This window comes from Chiloscyllium punctatum, chromosome 33 (assembly GCF_047496795.1).
Source record: "Chiloscyllium punctatum isolate Juve2018m chromosome 33, sChiPun1.3, whole genome shotgun sequence".
NCBI classification, from domain to species: Eukaryota; Metazoa; Chordata; class Chondrichthyes; order Orectolobiformes; family Hemiscylliidae; genus Chiloscyllium; species Chiloscyllium punctatum.
Genome location: NC_092771.1, coordinates 21,218,696 through 21,232,627, shown reverse-complemented (window position 1 = coordinate 21,232,627; position 13,932 = coordinate 21,218,696).

Sequence of the window (13,932 nt, the reverse complement as noted above, 5' to 3'; positions counted from 1 at the left end):
CAGCTACCTTCCCTCCCACCCCACCATCCCATGTATCTCTCAGCCCCTTTACCCCCCGCCTCCACATTACTGATGAAAAGCTTATGCCCAAAACATCGACTCTCCAGCTCCTCGGATGCTGCCTGACCTGCTGTGCTTTTCCAGCGTCACACTTTTCAACTCTGACTCTCCAGCATCTGCAGTCTTCACTTTCTCTCAATTGAATAGTTATCCAGGAGTTCGACTATGTATAGTCATAGAATTTTACAGTACAGGAGGAGGCCATTCGAACCATTGTGTTTGTATAGCCTCCCGAAACAGCGAGCCAGCTCGTCCCACTGTCTCGCCCTATCTCCGCGGCCCTTTAACTTCATCTCTTTCAAATATGTATCTAGCTCTTCTGGAACCTCCTCTGGAATTCCCCTCCCCCACTCTCCCAGGCAGCACATTCCAAATCCTAACAACTCACTGAGTGAAGAAGTTTTTAATCGTCTCATTCCTAGCTCTCTTGCTGACAATCCTGAATTTGTGCCCCCCTAGTTCCTGACATAGCAACCAGTGGAAACAGAATATCCTTCCTGATCCTGTTGCACTTGTTCATAATTTTGAACACCTTGATACGGTCACCTCTTAATCTTCTCTGCTCCAAGGAGAATAAGCCCCAACTCACCAATATTTCCTTGTATCTAAAATCTCTAATTCGTGGCATCACTCTAGTAAATCTCCTTTGAACTCTATCAACCCTCTTTGAATTTTAACATCCCTCTTAAATAAGGTGCCCAGAACTGAACACAATCCTCCAAATGTGGTCTGACCAATGATTTGTAGAAGTGTAGCATCACTTCCTTGCTTTTATACTCTATGCCTCTATTTATAAACCCAAAGATCCTATGAGGCTTATTAACTACCGTTTCAACTTGCCTGGCCAGTTTCAGAGAATAATGCATGTAAATCCCAAGGACACTAATCCTATACTCCCCTCAAAGTTGTACCATTGAGCTTGGATTGTCTCTCTGTGTTTCTTTTACTAAGCTGCATTACCTCACATTTCTCTGCATTGAAATATATCTGCCTGACGTCTGCTCATTTGGCCAACTTGTCAATGTCCCTCTGAAGGTGCTCAGCATCGTCCTCCCAATTCACTGTTCACCCTAACTTAGCCTAATTTGCAAGTTTAGAGACTGTGCCCTCATCACCCCTCTCCAAATCGTTTATACCAATGTATTTAATAACTTTTACTGAGTAACAATTTCACTTAATTTCATTGTGGAACCCATGATGACTGGCAAGCAGGAAACTTGCCCCAAGTTTACACCGCAGCACTTTTACTTCAGATGTAGGATCAGTCGGAGGACATTCAGCCCATCAAATCTGCTCCACCATTCGCAAAGACCCATAGCACGAGATAACTCCCAGTAAGACACATTGAGCCCGCAGGGTATTAACTCCAGCCAACCCCAGAACCCTCCTTCAATCACCAGAAGGTTTTGATAAGTGAACACAGAGAATCAGTGGATGGGAAGGAGAATCACGAGAAGACGTGGATTTAAAATAATTTCCAAAGATTCAAGAGGGGAGATGATGGGGAAGGGAAAAATCTTCAATCAACAAATTGTTGTTGGTCGGAATGTGGTACCTGAAAGGATGGTGGAAAGGAGCTCAGATAGTAAATATTGAAAAAAGGGGAGTTAGATTAATGTCTGCAGGGCTTAGGGGAAAGGAACAGCACCATGGGACAATGGATGTGCTCACTGAGCTGGAAAGTTCATTTTCAGATGTTTCATCACCATACTAAGTAACATCTTCAGTGAGCCTCTGGACGAAGCACTGCTGATGATTCCTGCTTTCTATTTATATGTTTGGGTTTATTTGGGTTGGTGATGTCATTTCCTGTGGTGATGTTATTTCTTGTGATAATGCCATTTCCTGTTCTTTTTCTCAGGGGGTGATAAATCGGGTCCAAGTCAATGTGTTTGTTGATAGAGTTCTGGTTGGAATGCCAAGCTTCTAGGAATTCTCGTGCATGCCTCTGTTTGGCCTGTCCTCGGATGGATGTATTGTCCTAGTCAAAGTGGCGTCCTTCCTCATCTGTATGTAAGGATATTAGTGAGAAAAGGTCATGCCTTTTTGTGGCTAGTTGATGTTCATGTATCCTGGTGGCTAGTTTTCTGCCTGTTTGTCCAATGTAGTGTTTGTTACAGTCCTTGCACAGTATTTTGTAATCTTCTCAAAACTCGCTAACCATGGGACAGATTGAAAGCTCATTCAAAGGGCTATCACAGACTGGCTAGTCAGATTCCATGATTCAAGCTGTTCAGTGGGGATTTGGAATTTCTGTGTGGCTGGGCCCTCACTATAATCCAGTCGGGTCAGACACCAGCTCAGTAGAACACTCTGAACCAGTTATTCCTTGATCTCCTCTACAGACCCACATGTGCGTTAGCTTTATTTCAATGCACAGTCTCTACAGGGGTCAGGTAGGGGAGTGAGAGCTTGTGAACACCCTGCACAGTGTGCAGACTCACACACCTTAGAGGCACCAATAATCCAGAGCCAGTGGGTTTATCATTAAACACAGGATGCAGGTTGGGATGGGACTAGTTCACTGTGGCCTTGCTTCAAGATTTTAATAACAGTGTTATCTCATAATTATTGGCTTGTACAGAACTTGAGTGTTGCTGAGAAAATGACGCATTTTGTTAAAGCTCTTGCATTCATCTGGACATTGACAAGAATGCCAGTATAAAGGTAATACAACAATTATACTGTGCGAGAGGGGAGTTCTGATTGGTGAACAAGTGGAATCTGGTCAGGCCGTTCCCATCTACAATACACCAGTTAATGATGACTGACAGTCAACTGCTAAGTTTTGATTGACTTTTAAACCAGCTGCGTGACTCTGATGGTTCAAAGTGTTGTGCTGGGAAATGAACCAAGTTTGCTGAGATGTAAGTGTGGACTTGTTCTTTCTGTCAGTGGATTTATTTTTCATCTCTGTCTTTTCCCTAAGAATGGGAATTTCAAGATGAGCGGGCACATTGTTAAGGTGAGGGGAGAGAGATTTTAAAAAAGACGCAAGAGGGAGTTATTTTACACAGAGAGTGGTTCGCGTGTGGAACGAGCTTCCTGAGGAAGTGGTGGATGCGGTTACAATTACAACGTTTAAAAGACATTTGGATGGATACAGGAATAGGAAAGGTTTGGAGGGATACGAGCCAAGTGCAGGCAGATGGGACTAGTTTAGTTTGGGATTATGGTCAGCACAGACTGGTTGGAATGAAGGGTCTGCCACCTATCCTGGTCTTGTGCCTATCAAGAGATTAGTGATAGAGCAGACACCACTCTGGAGTATCTACAGAAGAGGCACTGTCCTTAGAAAACATTAAAGTTAATTGCATGGGAGCAATGATTTGGTTTGCCTGATAGATATCAATGGAATGATCTGTGCATTTCTGCCTCCAGTTCCAAATCATTGTATTTTGTAATTGGATCTGATGTGATTCTATGACTCGAAATGGCGAGTTCTCTGTGCAGCTCAGATTTGCTCAGCTCAGCCTGTTTCATCAGCATTTCTTCCCTAAAGCAGGATCAAAATCCTGAAATCCTAGTAGCACTGTAAGTGTACCTACAACACGTGGATTGCAGCGGTTAATGATGGCACCTCACTACTACTGCTTGTGTACCCTACTTTTCAGCGTGTTCACCTTTAAGAACTCCATGTGCTGCGTGTATACAATGTTATGACTCTGCCTGGCTGTTAGACTGCTGTAAGTTTGCAAGTTGCACACACATAAGTCAGTTGGTTATTTAAAATGCCTGCTTCTTATATTTATTGTTTTAAATAAACTAACCCACTGAGTTAATCAGTCCCAGATGAACAATTGGTTACTAGGCCATCAACATGACATGGTAGGCAGTGGTAAACAGCACGCTGGTAATAAGCCTAAAATATTTCAGTCAGCAAGCAAGCTGATGTACAGCTAAAATATAAGATCTACAGTCATTAAAGTGCATGAGACAACCCGCAATGTATTTATTTACCACAGTGTTAGAGTGTGTTGAAAACGCAACTTGTTAGTTAGCAGATAAATCACAATCGAGGGGGTCCACTTACCTCAGTTGAGAAAGGCAATTAATTCAGGTACATGTCAGATTGATAGTGAGGTCAAAGGCACGTGGTCAGAATATTCACAAAATTCCCTAGTTTAAGCAGGGGCACAAGAACACAGCAGATCTTCGAGCAGAATTCAAAATGTTTGAAAAACCATTCAGAGCTATGGTTCCTAGATTCAGGTGATGCAGAAAAGCAAGATGTTAAGATTTCCTTAGTAATTGGGAATGATGTTCCGTACAGACTCAACACATCAGGATTAAACGATCTACAGACGATACAGACTACACTACAGACCAATTCAGAGTCAGATTAAACTTCCAAATTCATCACTAGAATCTCTGTTGTTTAGGCAGAGGCTGACATTATTGATAGATTGCTTCGTGAGCAGATATTTTCAAAGAGGGGAGCTAGCAAACAGAATTGTTGAATTAACTATCACATCCAGTCCCGCAGATGTTTTCCTGAAAGATTTGCTAGACAAACCAAAGACCTTCTGGACGGAATCTTATCAGGGCCTGACTGACGTGGGCTGTGGTGTGAGGAGCTTAGTGAGGCTGATCCCGATGTCAAGAGCAATTCCCTGCAGCTTTTAACTAAATTCTGGATGTCGAGGCAAGATTCCTGCTAGCAGCAGTGAATTGTCTATGACAGGGGATTATTCCTTGTTATTCATTCATTCATCGGTGGTCCATCACAGACAGACATGACTTTCTCCCACTCTCAGGGTGAGTCTGTAGGTGGCTGTACAGCCTGATGCAGCTATCCACAGACTCTATCAACAAACACATTGACCTGGACCCAATATACCGGCCACTGCAGCGGACAGCTGGAACTAACAACCGGAAGCGGCAGAGACAGGCCACTATAAATGCCGGAGGAAACAGCACAGAAGCGCTTCACAGGAGGCTCCCAAGCACTGAGGATGTCACCTAGACAGGGGACGAAACGTCTGCAACACAAATTCCCAGCTCGGCAAACAGAACCACAACCCCAGGCTCTGTTACACTGGTCACAGGAAGGGGCTGGGTGGGGCGTTGGTGTGACAGCGCACTCCTTCCGCTGTTTCCCCCCCCCCCCCAACCCGGCTTCCACTTTTTCCCAACGGTGCGTCTCGAGGCATTCCTTGGATGCTCCTCCTCTGCTTTGGGATGGTCTGGGGCCAGTGATTCCCAGGGGTCAGTGGGAATGCTGCACTTCCCCAGTGAGGCCTTGAAGGTATCCCTGAGGCCCTTCCTCTGTCCCACCTGGGGCTGGTCTGCTGTTCTGGAGCTGGGAGGAGAGCAGCTACTCGGGGAGCCTCGTGTCGGTCATGGGGACGACATGGCCAGCCCATCGCAGCCAATCGAGGGAGGGGTCAGTGCCTCGATGGTGGGGGTGTTGGCCTGGTTGAGGACTCTGGTGTTGGTGCGTCCCAGTGGATTGGCAGGATCTTGCTCAGGCAGCGTTGGTGGGACTGTTCCAGCACCTTGAGGTCCCTGCTGTAGACAGTCCACGTCTCAGAGCCATACAGGAGGCTGGGAACCACTACAGCTCTCAGCCTGGTGTCGGATCTGATGTTGTTGTCCTCGGACACCCTTTTCCTCAGCTGGCTGAAGGCTGCGGTAACTCACTGGAGGAGGTGCTGTTCCGTGTTGACGGCCTCATTAGCTGCACATATTGCCTCATTATTATGCAGCCTCTTATCTGAACACATGCTGTGCGCAAATTAACCACCAAGAATTCTTCACATGGAAAAGCAAGTGGGTTTTAGCTAAAAGTCGTAGGGAATTTCTCCTGACATTGGGATTTGTCTCACCAACCTCTGAGGGCATACTCCATAGGCACTGGCCACAAGCACGATGTCCACAATTATGGACATCTGACATGTGGTCAGCCTATGGAAACCTGGGGTGCTAATGGCCGGTGCCCATGGCACTAGTCCTAAAGGTGCCGGGCTATTCCAAGATATCCCAGCTCCTTGGAGAAGGGCTCATGCCCGAAACGTCGATTCTCCTGCTCCTTGGTGAAGGGCTCATTCCTGAAACGTCGATTCTCCTGCTCCTTGGATGCTGCCTGACCTGCTGCGCTTTTCCAGCAACACATTTTCAGCTCTGATCTCCAGCATCTGCAGTCCTCACTTTCTATCCCAGCAGTAGCCAGTTGTCCCAAGGGTGCTGGACTATTCCAAGATATCCCAGCAGTAGCGAGTTGTCCCAAGGATGCCAGACTATTCCAAGATATCCCAGCAGTAGCGAGTTGTCCCAAGGATGCCGAACTATTCCAAGATATCCCAGCAGTAGCGAGTTGTCCCAAGGATGCCGGACTATTCCAAGATATCCCAGCAGTAGCGAGTTGTCCCAAGGATGCCGGACTATTCCAAGATATCCCAGCAGTAGCAAGTTGTCCCAAGGATGCCAGACTATTCCAAGATATCCCAGTAGTAGCAAGTTGTCCCAAGGATGCCAGACTATTCCAAGATATCCCAGCAGTAGCGAGTTGTCCCAAGGATGCCAGACTATTCCAAGATATCCCAGCAGTAGCGAGTTGTCCCAAGGATGCCAGACTATTCCAAGATATTCCAGCAGTAGCGAGTTGTCCCAAGGATGCCAGACTATTCCAAGATATCCCAGCAGTAGCAAGTTGTCCCAAGGATGCCAGACTATTCCAAGATATCCCAGTAGTAGCAAGTTGTCCCAAGGATGCCAGACTATTCCAAGATATCCCAGTAGTAGCAAGTTGTCCCAAGGATGCCAGACTATTCCAAGATATCCCAGCAGTAGCGAGTTGTCCCAAGGATGCCAGACTATTCCAAGATATCCCAGCAGTAGCGAGTTGTTCCAGGATCATAGAGTGGTAAAATGGGTCTTGAATCGGGCAAGCTAGTGGCCTTAGGGACAGGGCTGGTGGTCAATGTGGCTTGTTTCATAAGACACTCTGAGAAATCTCACCAGGCCTCGTGACAAGAAGCTGTTCATGAAATGTCGCCCCCAAAAAAATCAGTCGAGTGTGTCAATACGCTGTTAAAGGATGGAAGTAAGGACAATGTGGAGATTGAAGAAGCTTCAGGAATTAAACTCAAACTCCATGGTTATCACAATCAGTAGAACACCCAACCATAAGAAAGGAGGGAGGTCTGGCTGCCTTTAGATCCCCAGATGTTCATCAATTTGGTAAGGCATGTGACAGAAAAGATCATTGGTAGTGCACTGCAGTGGAGGGCTGGAAAAAATTGTGGGCACCTGCCCAAATAGACCATGCACAAAGGGTATCTCAAAGTTCAAATATGGACCATCTGGTAATCCACCAGTTGAGTATACAATGAAGTGATTGACAAAACCAAAAGTGACAATGAGTGGAAACACACGTTCCACAGCACGCCACCTGAGCTAGTGGCAAAGATTCGAATTCTCTGTCCTGGTGATATTCATAATTGGATAAGATTGGCACAGGGCCAGGTTGCCAATAAACTACCCCTGTGAATTCTCAAACAAACATGTACCAAAGACAGGGGAAGCCAACGTGGAATAAATGTCAGGCGTTGGGTCAGCACACAGCCGTTCGCCAATTCCATGTGCAATGTCCCGAGGACAAAGAGGGCTGAGGGGCCACTTAACTGAGCTGCATGAAATTATCAGGGGCCTAGTTACCACAGCATTCCATACAGGGCACAAAGAGGCCATTCAGCCCATCAAGTCAACACAACCTGGCTTTGTAGTCAACATGGCTTTGTTCATGGGAAATAATGTCTCAATAACTTGACATTTTTTTGAAGAAGTAACAAAGAGGATTGATGAGGGCAGAGCAGTAAACATGATCGACATGGACTTCAGTAAGTTGTTCAACAAGATTCCTCCTACTGCCCCTTTGACCATGACCCCACCTCCCACCACCAAACCATCATCTCCCAGACCATCCATAACCTCATCACCTCAGGGGATCTCCCATCCACCACCTCCAACCTCATAGTTCCACAACCCCGCACCGCCCGTTTCTACCTCCTGCCCAAAATCCACAAACCTGACTGCTCCGGCCGACCCATTGTCTCAACCTGCTCCTGCCCCACCGAACTCACCTCTGCATACCTTGACACGGTCCTGTCCCCATTAGTCCAAGAACTCCCCATCTACGTTCGGGACACCACCCACGCCCTCCACCTCCTCCATGATTTTCCCTTCCCCAGTCCCCAACGCCTTATCTTCACCATGGACATCCAGTCCCTGTACACCTCCATCCCCCATCACGAAGGACTCAAAGCCCTCCATTTCTTCCTTTCCCACCGAACCAACCAGTACCCTTCCACTGACACCCTCCTTCGACTGACTGAACTGGTCCTCACTCTGAACAACTTCTCTTTCCAATCCTCCCACTTCCTCCAAACCAAAGGAGTAGCCATGGGCACCCTCATGGGCCCCAGCTATGCCTGCCTCTTCGTAGGATATGTGGAACAGTCCATCTTCCGCACTGGCACTGACACCAACCCCCACCTTTTCCTCCGCTACATCGATGACTATATCGGCGCTGCCTCGTGCTCCCACGAAGAGGTTGAACAGTTCATCCACTTTACCAACACCTTCCACCCTGACCTCACATTTACCTGGACCATCTCAGACTCCTCCCTCCCCTTCCTAGATCTTTCCATTTCTATCTCGGGCGACCGAATCAACACGGACATTTACTATAAACCGACCGCCTCGCACAGCTACCTAGACTACACCTCCTCCCACCCTGTCCCCTGTAAGAACGCCATCCCATATTCCCAATTCCTTCGTCTCCGCCGCATCTTCTCCCAGGAGGACCAGTTCCAATACCGAACAACCCAGATGGCCTCCTTCTTCAAAGACCGCAATTTCCCCCCAGACGTGATCGACGATGCCCTCCACCGCATCTCCTCCACTTCCCGCTCCTCCACCCTTGAACCCCGCCCCTCCAATCACCACCAGGACAGAATCCCACTGGTCCTCACCTACCACCTCACCAACCTCCATATACATCGCATCATCCGTCGTCATTTCCGCCACCTCCAAACGGACCCCACCACCAAGGGATATATTTCCTTCCCCTCCCCTATCAGCGTGCCGAAAAGACCAGTCCCTCCGTGACTCCCTCGTCAGGTCCACACCCTCCACCAACCCAACCTCCACTCCTGGCACCTTCCCCTGCAACCGCAAGAAATGCAAAACTTGCGCCTACACCTCCCCCCTCACTTCCGTCCAAGGCCCCAAGGAATCCTTCCATATCTGCCACAAATTCACCTGCACCTCCACACACATCATTACTGCATTCACTGCACCCGATGTGGCCTCCTCTACATTGGGGAGACAGGCCGCCTACTTGCGGAACATTTCAGTGAACACCTCTGGGACACTCGGACCAACCAACCCAACCGGCCTTTTGCTGAACACTTTAACTCCCCCTCCCACTCCACCAAGGACATGCAGGTCCTTGGACTCCTCCATCGCCAGACCATAGCAACACAACGGCTGGAGGAAGAGCGCCTCATCTTTCATCTAGGAACCCTCCAACCACAAGGGATGAACTCAGATTTCTCTAGTTTTCTCATTTCCCCTCCCCCCACCTTGTCTCAGTCCCAACCCTCGAACTCAGCACCACCTTCTTGACCTGCAATCTTCTTCCTGACCTCTCCGCCCCCACCCCCACTCCGGCCTATCACCCTCACCTTAACCTCCTTCCACCTATCACATTCCCAACGCCCCTCCCCCAAGTCCCTCCTCCCTACCTTTTATCTTAGCCTGCTTGGCACACCCTCCTCATTCCTGAAGAAGGGCTTACGCCCGAAACGCGATTCTCCTGCTCCTTGGATGCTGCCTGACCTGCTGCACTTTTCCAGCAACACATTTTCAGCTCTGGGCAGCTCTTCGTCAACCAACAGTGCCCCAATGGGCCAAGTGGTCTCTTCTAGTGCAATCGGCATCTTAGCATTCTCCAAAATGTATCTGGAGGCAGCAATGAATCTTGAATTCAGACTGCCCTCTTCCTCGGGATGAAGCTGCCTGAAATGAAGAAGTCAGCTTTTGAGGTACAGTAGGATCTACAACATTTGGAGTTTAAAAGAATTTGGGGTGATTTTATTGAAATATATCAGATCCTGCGGGGTCTAACAGAGAGGATTTTTCCCCTCTGGGAATGAGTAGAACTAAGATGATTAGATTTCCTCCAGTGCAGAAACAGGCCCTTCGGCCCAACCAGTCCACACCAACCTTCCCAGACCCATTTCCCTCTGACTACTGTAATACACCTAGCACCATGGGCAATTTAGGATGGCCTAATTCACCTCAACTGCACATCTTTGGACTGTGGGAGGAAACCGGAGCACCCGGAGGAAACCCACGCAGATACGGGGAGAATGTGTAAACTCCACATAGACAGTCATGTGAGACTGGAATCGAACCTGGGACCATGATGCAGTGAGGCAGCAGTGCTAACCACTGAGCCACCTTGCCGCCCACTAAAGGACACAGGTTAAGGGTAAGTGGTCTCTGATTTAAGATGGCAATGAGGACAATTAGATTTCTCTCATAATGTCTTCCCCAGAGAGCGGTGGATCAGTGAGTATAATATGGCAGAGGCAGATAGTATCTTACCTACAAAAGGGAGGCACAGTGTATTGGGAGATGGTCAAGAACGTAAAGTTGGACCACAGTCAAATTAACTACCATCTTATTAAATGGCTCAAGGAGCTTGATATAAAAATTTGTTTTGGGGATATGGGCATCGCTGGCTGGGCCAATGTCTACTGCTCACCACCAATTGTCCAGGGAGGAGGCAATTAAGGATCAATCACATTGCTTGTGTGTAGTGATTGGAACAAGACTGGCCAGGTGGATCGGATTGGGGCAGATCCCCTGATTGGGGCTGTGAACCTGGGCCTGTCAGGGAGCCCTGGCTGACAGATATAATCAGGACTCTGAGAGATTCTTGTCCCTCTAGGCTCTGAGCTAGCTGGTGAGAGCCCATATAGTGTGCATGCGTCAATAAAGAGTGACTTGGCCTTCATGGAGTTATTTCACTGCACGTCTGGAGTCACGAGTAGGCCAGACCAGGTAAAGATGGCAGATTTCCTTCCCTAAAGTGATCTAGCTGGGGTGTTTTTTAGTTAAACAGCAAAAACCGGGCTAGGGTTTTATTCCAGACTTATAAAAACTCTAACTCTATGCTGGTTCAAACCCATGTCCCCTGTGCATTAATCTTTGGCTGTACTAGCCCAGGGACATTGGCTCAAAGGTACAGCCTCCCTCCAGCTAAACGGCTGGCTCCTGCTCTGAATCCATGCGTCATCTGGTACATTCGTACAGGCAACGGCCAAAAACGTGACCATCTCGAAGTTAGCAGCCTCCTCTCTCTCCTGTTGGCACCTTTTTGCCTCTTCCCCTTGACACCCACCAAACCCCCTGCTCCCCTCCGTTACCTCTTCCCAATAACCCCTGCCCCTTCCCATCTGCCAGGATCCTCCTGCTTCAATCCCTCCTCCCTCTCCCTTCCTCTGGCATGGCAGAAGGAAACTTTGGCCGGAATGTAAGGGAGCTACTGAATTTCTGTCAGCCTCGACTTTAATTAATACCATATTTGGTCTTTTCTCGGAGCTCACTGACTTGCCCGGGTCTAAGCAGACTGTGCGTTAGCTGTGCATTGGCCATCATTTGCATGTTGGTGTGTTCCAGTTTTTAAAAGGAAATATACATAAATATAGAAATAGATTTTTGAGTGTGTGTGGTTTTTTTTTAAGGAGATAGAGTCTTGCTTGCCATATACAAAACTTAACCCTTGCCCTCCAGAAATGGCCGGTCAATTGAAAATAGTTTAAATTCCTGCTACATGGATTTGGGCAGGGAAAATATTAATTCTCAGGTTTCCCAAAAATGACTGATCTGTAAGTACACGATAAAAGCTGTGCACCATAGTAGCCAATCAGAATCTCGCCCATCCAATTCACTTTGAAAGTACGCTACTCCAGAACAGAAATAGATTGTATCTGGGAGAATCACACAGTGTCAGGCTGGTCACCGAGATGGATGTTTTCTCATGGGGTTGATGTTAGAACGAGGGATCGCTGTTCAAAAATGGAACCTCACACATTTAATGGGAGAGGGACAAAGAGAATTTTCTTATCTCTCGCAGGGGGTGAGGAGTCAGAGAATCCCTACTGTGTGGAAGCAGGCCATTCAGCCCATCAAGTCCATACTGATCCTCCAAAGAGCCTCCCATCCAGATACACACCCCTACCCTATCACCTTGCATTTCCCATGGCTAACTCAACTGAGTCTGTACATCCACCTAACCTGCATATCTTTGGACTGTGGGAGGAAACCCACGCAGACACAGGGAGAACGTGCAAACTCCACACAGTCAGTCGCCCCAGGGTGGAATCGGGCCTGGGTCAGATCAGCCACAATCTTATCTAATGGAATAACAGGCTTGAGGGGTCAATTCATCTCCTCCTGTTCTTCATTCATCTATTTGTGAGCTCAAAAGTAAAAGGGTGGAATGGTGTGTGAGTGATCTTCCCTCTATAGGATGTGGGCATCACTGGCTGGCCAACATTTTTTGCCCATCCCTCGTTGCCTCTTGAGAAGGTGGGGGTGAGCTGCCATCTTGAACCGCCGCAGTCCACCTGCTGTAGGTTGACCCACAATGCCCTAAGGGAGGGAATTCCAGGACTTTGAACCAGCTACAGTGAGGGAATCGGCGATACATTTCCAAGTCAGGATGGTAAGTGGCTTGATGGGGAACTTGCAGGAGGTGGTGTTCCCATGTGCCTGCTGCCCTTGTCCTTCCAGATGGAAGTGGTTGTGGGTTTGCTGTCTGAGGATCTTCAGTGATGTTTGCAGTGCGTCTTGTGAATAGAACACTCTGCTATTACTGAGCGTCAGTGGTGGAGGGAATGGATGTTTGTGGATGTGAAGCATATCAAGCGGGCTGCTTTGTCCTAGATGGTGTCAAACTCCTTGAGTGTTGTTGGAGCTGCACCCAGCCAGGCAAGTGAGAAGTGTTCCATCACACTCTTGACATGTGGCTTGTGGATGACAGACAGGCTTTGGGGGAGTCAGGAGGCGGGTTACTCGCCAGAGTATTCCTAGCCTCTGACCTGCTCTTGGATAATAATCTTTTGCAACACTTCTCGTTACTTATCTTTAACAGTTATCAACTGGTACAGTTCACATTGGCTCTGCTCAAAGTAACAGCTCAACCTTAAGAATGTCTTCAACTTCAACTAATTTGATTGTGTTTCTGTTCCAACACAGTGGCTGTGCTTTGAATCCCATGCATTGTGATGACAGTACAACCTTGATTATCCGAACGAGATTGGTCGGGGGGGGGGGCGTATTTTGTTCGGATAACTGATTGTTCAGATAACTGATCTGATCGTAAACAAGTGGTCATTTATGGATGCCAGTTGTCGAACATGTCTCGGTTATCCCGCAATGCACGCCATAATGCCATTTAACTGATAACAGAATGCTGAGTTTCCCAATGCCGTTCTTACAGGACCTTGAGATCTTGTTGAGCTAATTCAAAATTTGGATAATTGATGTTTGGATAATCGGGGTTTTACTGTATGCTGAGATCAGCACACAATGGTATTATTAAGTATATTATTAAAGCTGGAGAGGGTTCAGAAGAGATTTACCAGAATGTCACCAGGAATGGAGGGTTTGAGTTATAGGGAGAGGCTGGATAGCTTGGGACTTTTTTTCACTAGAGCGTAAAAAGTTGAGAGGTGACCTTATAAAATAATGTGGTTTATAAATAAGGTGAATGGCAGGTGTCTTTTCCCTAGAATGGGGGATTTCAAGACTAGAGGGCATATTTTTAAGGTGAGGGGGAAAGGTTTTGAAAGGACA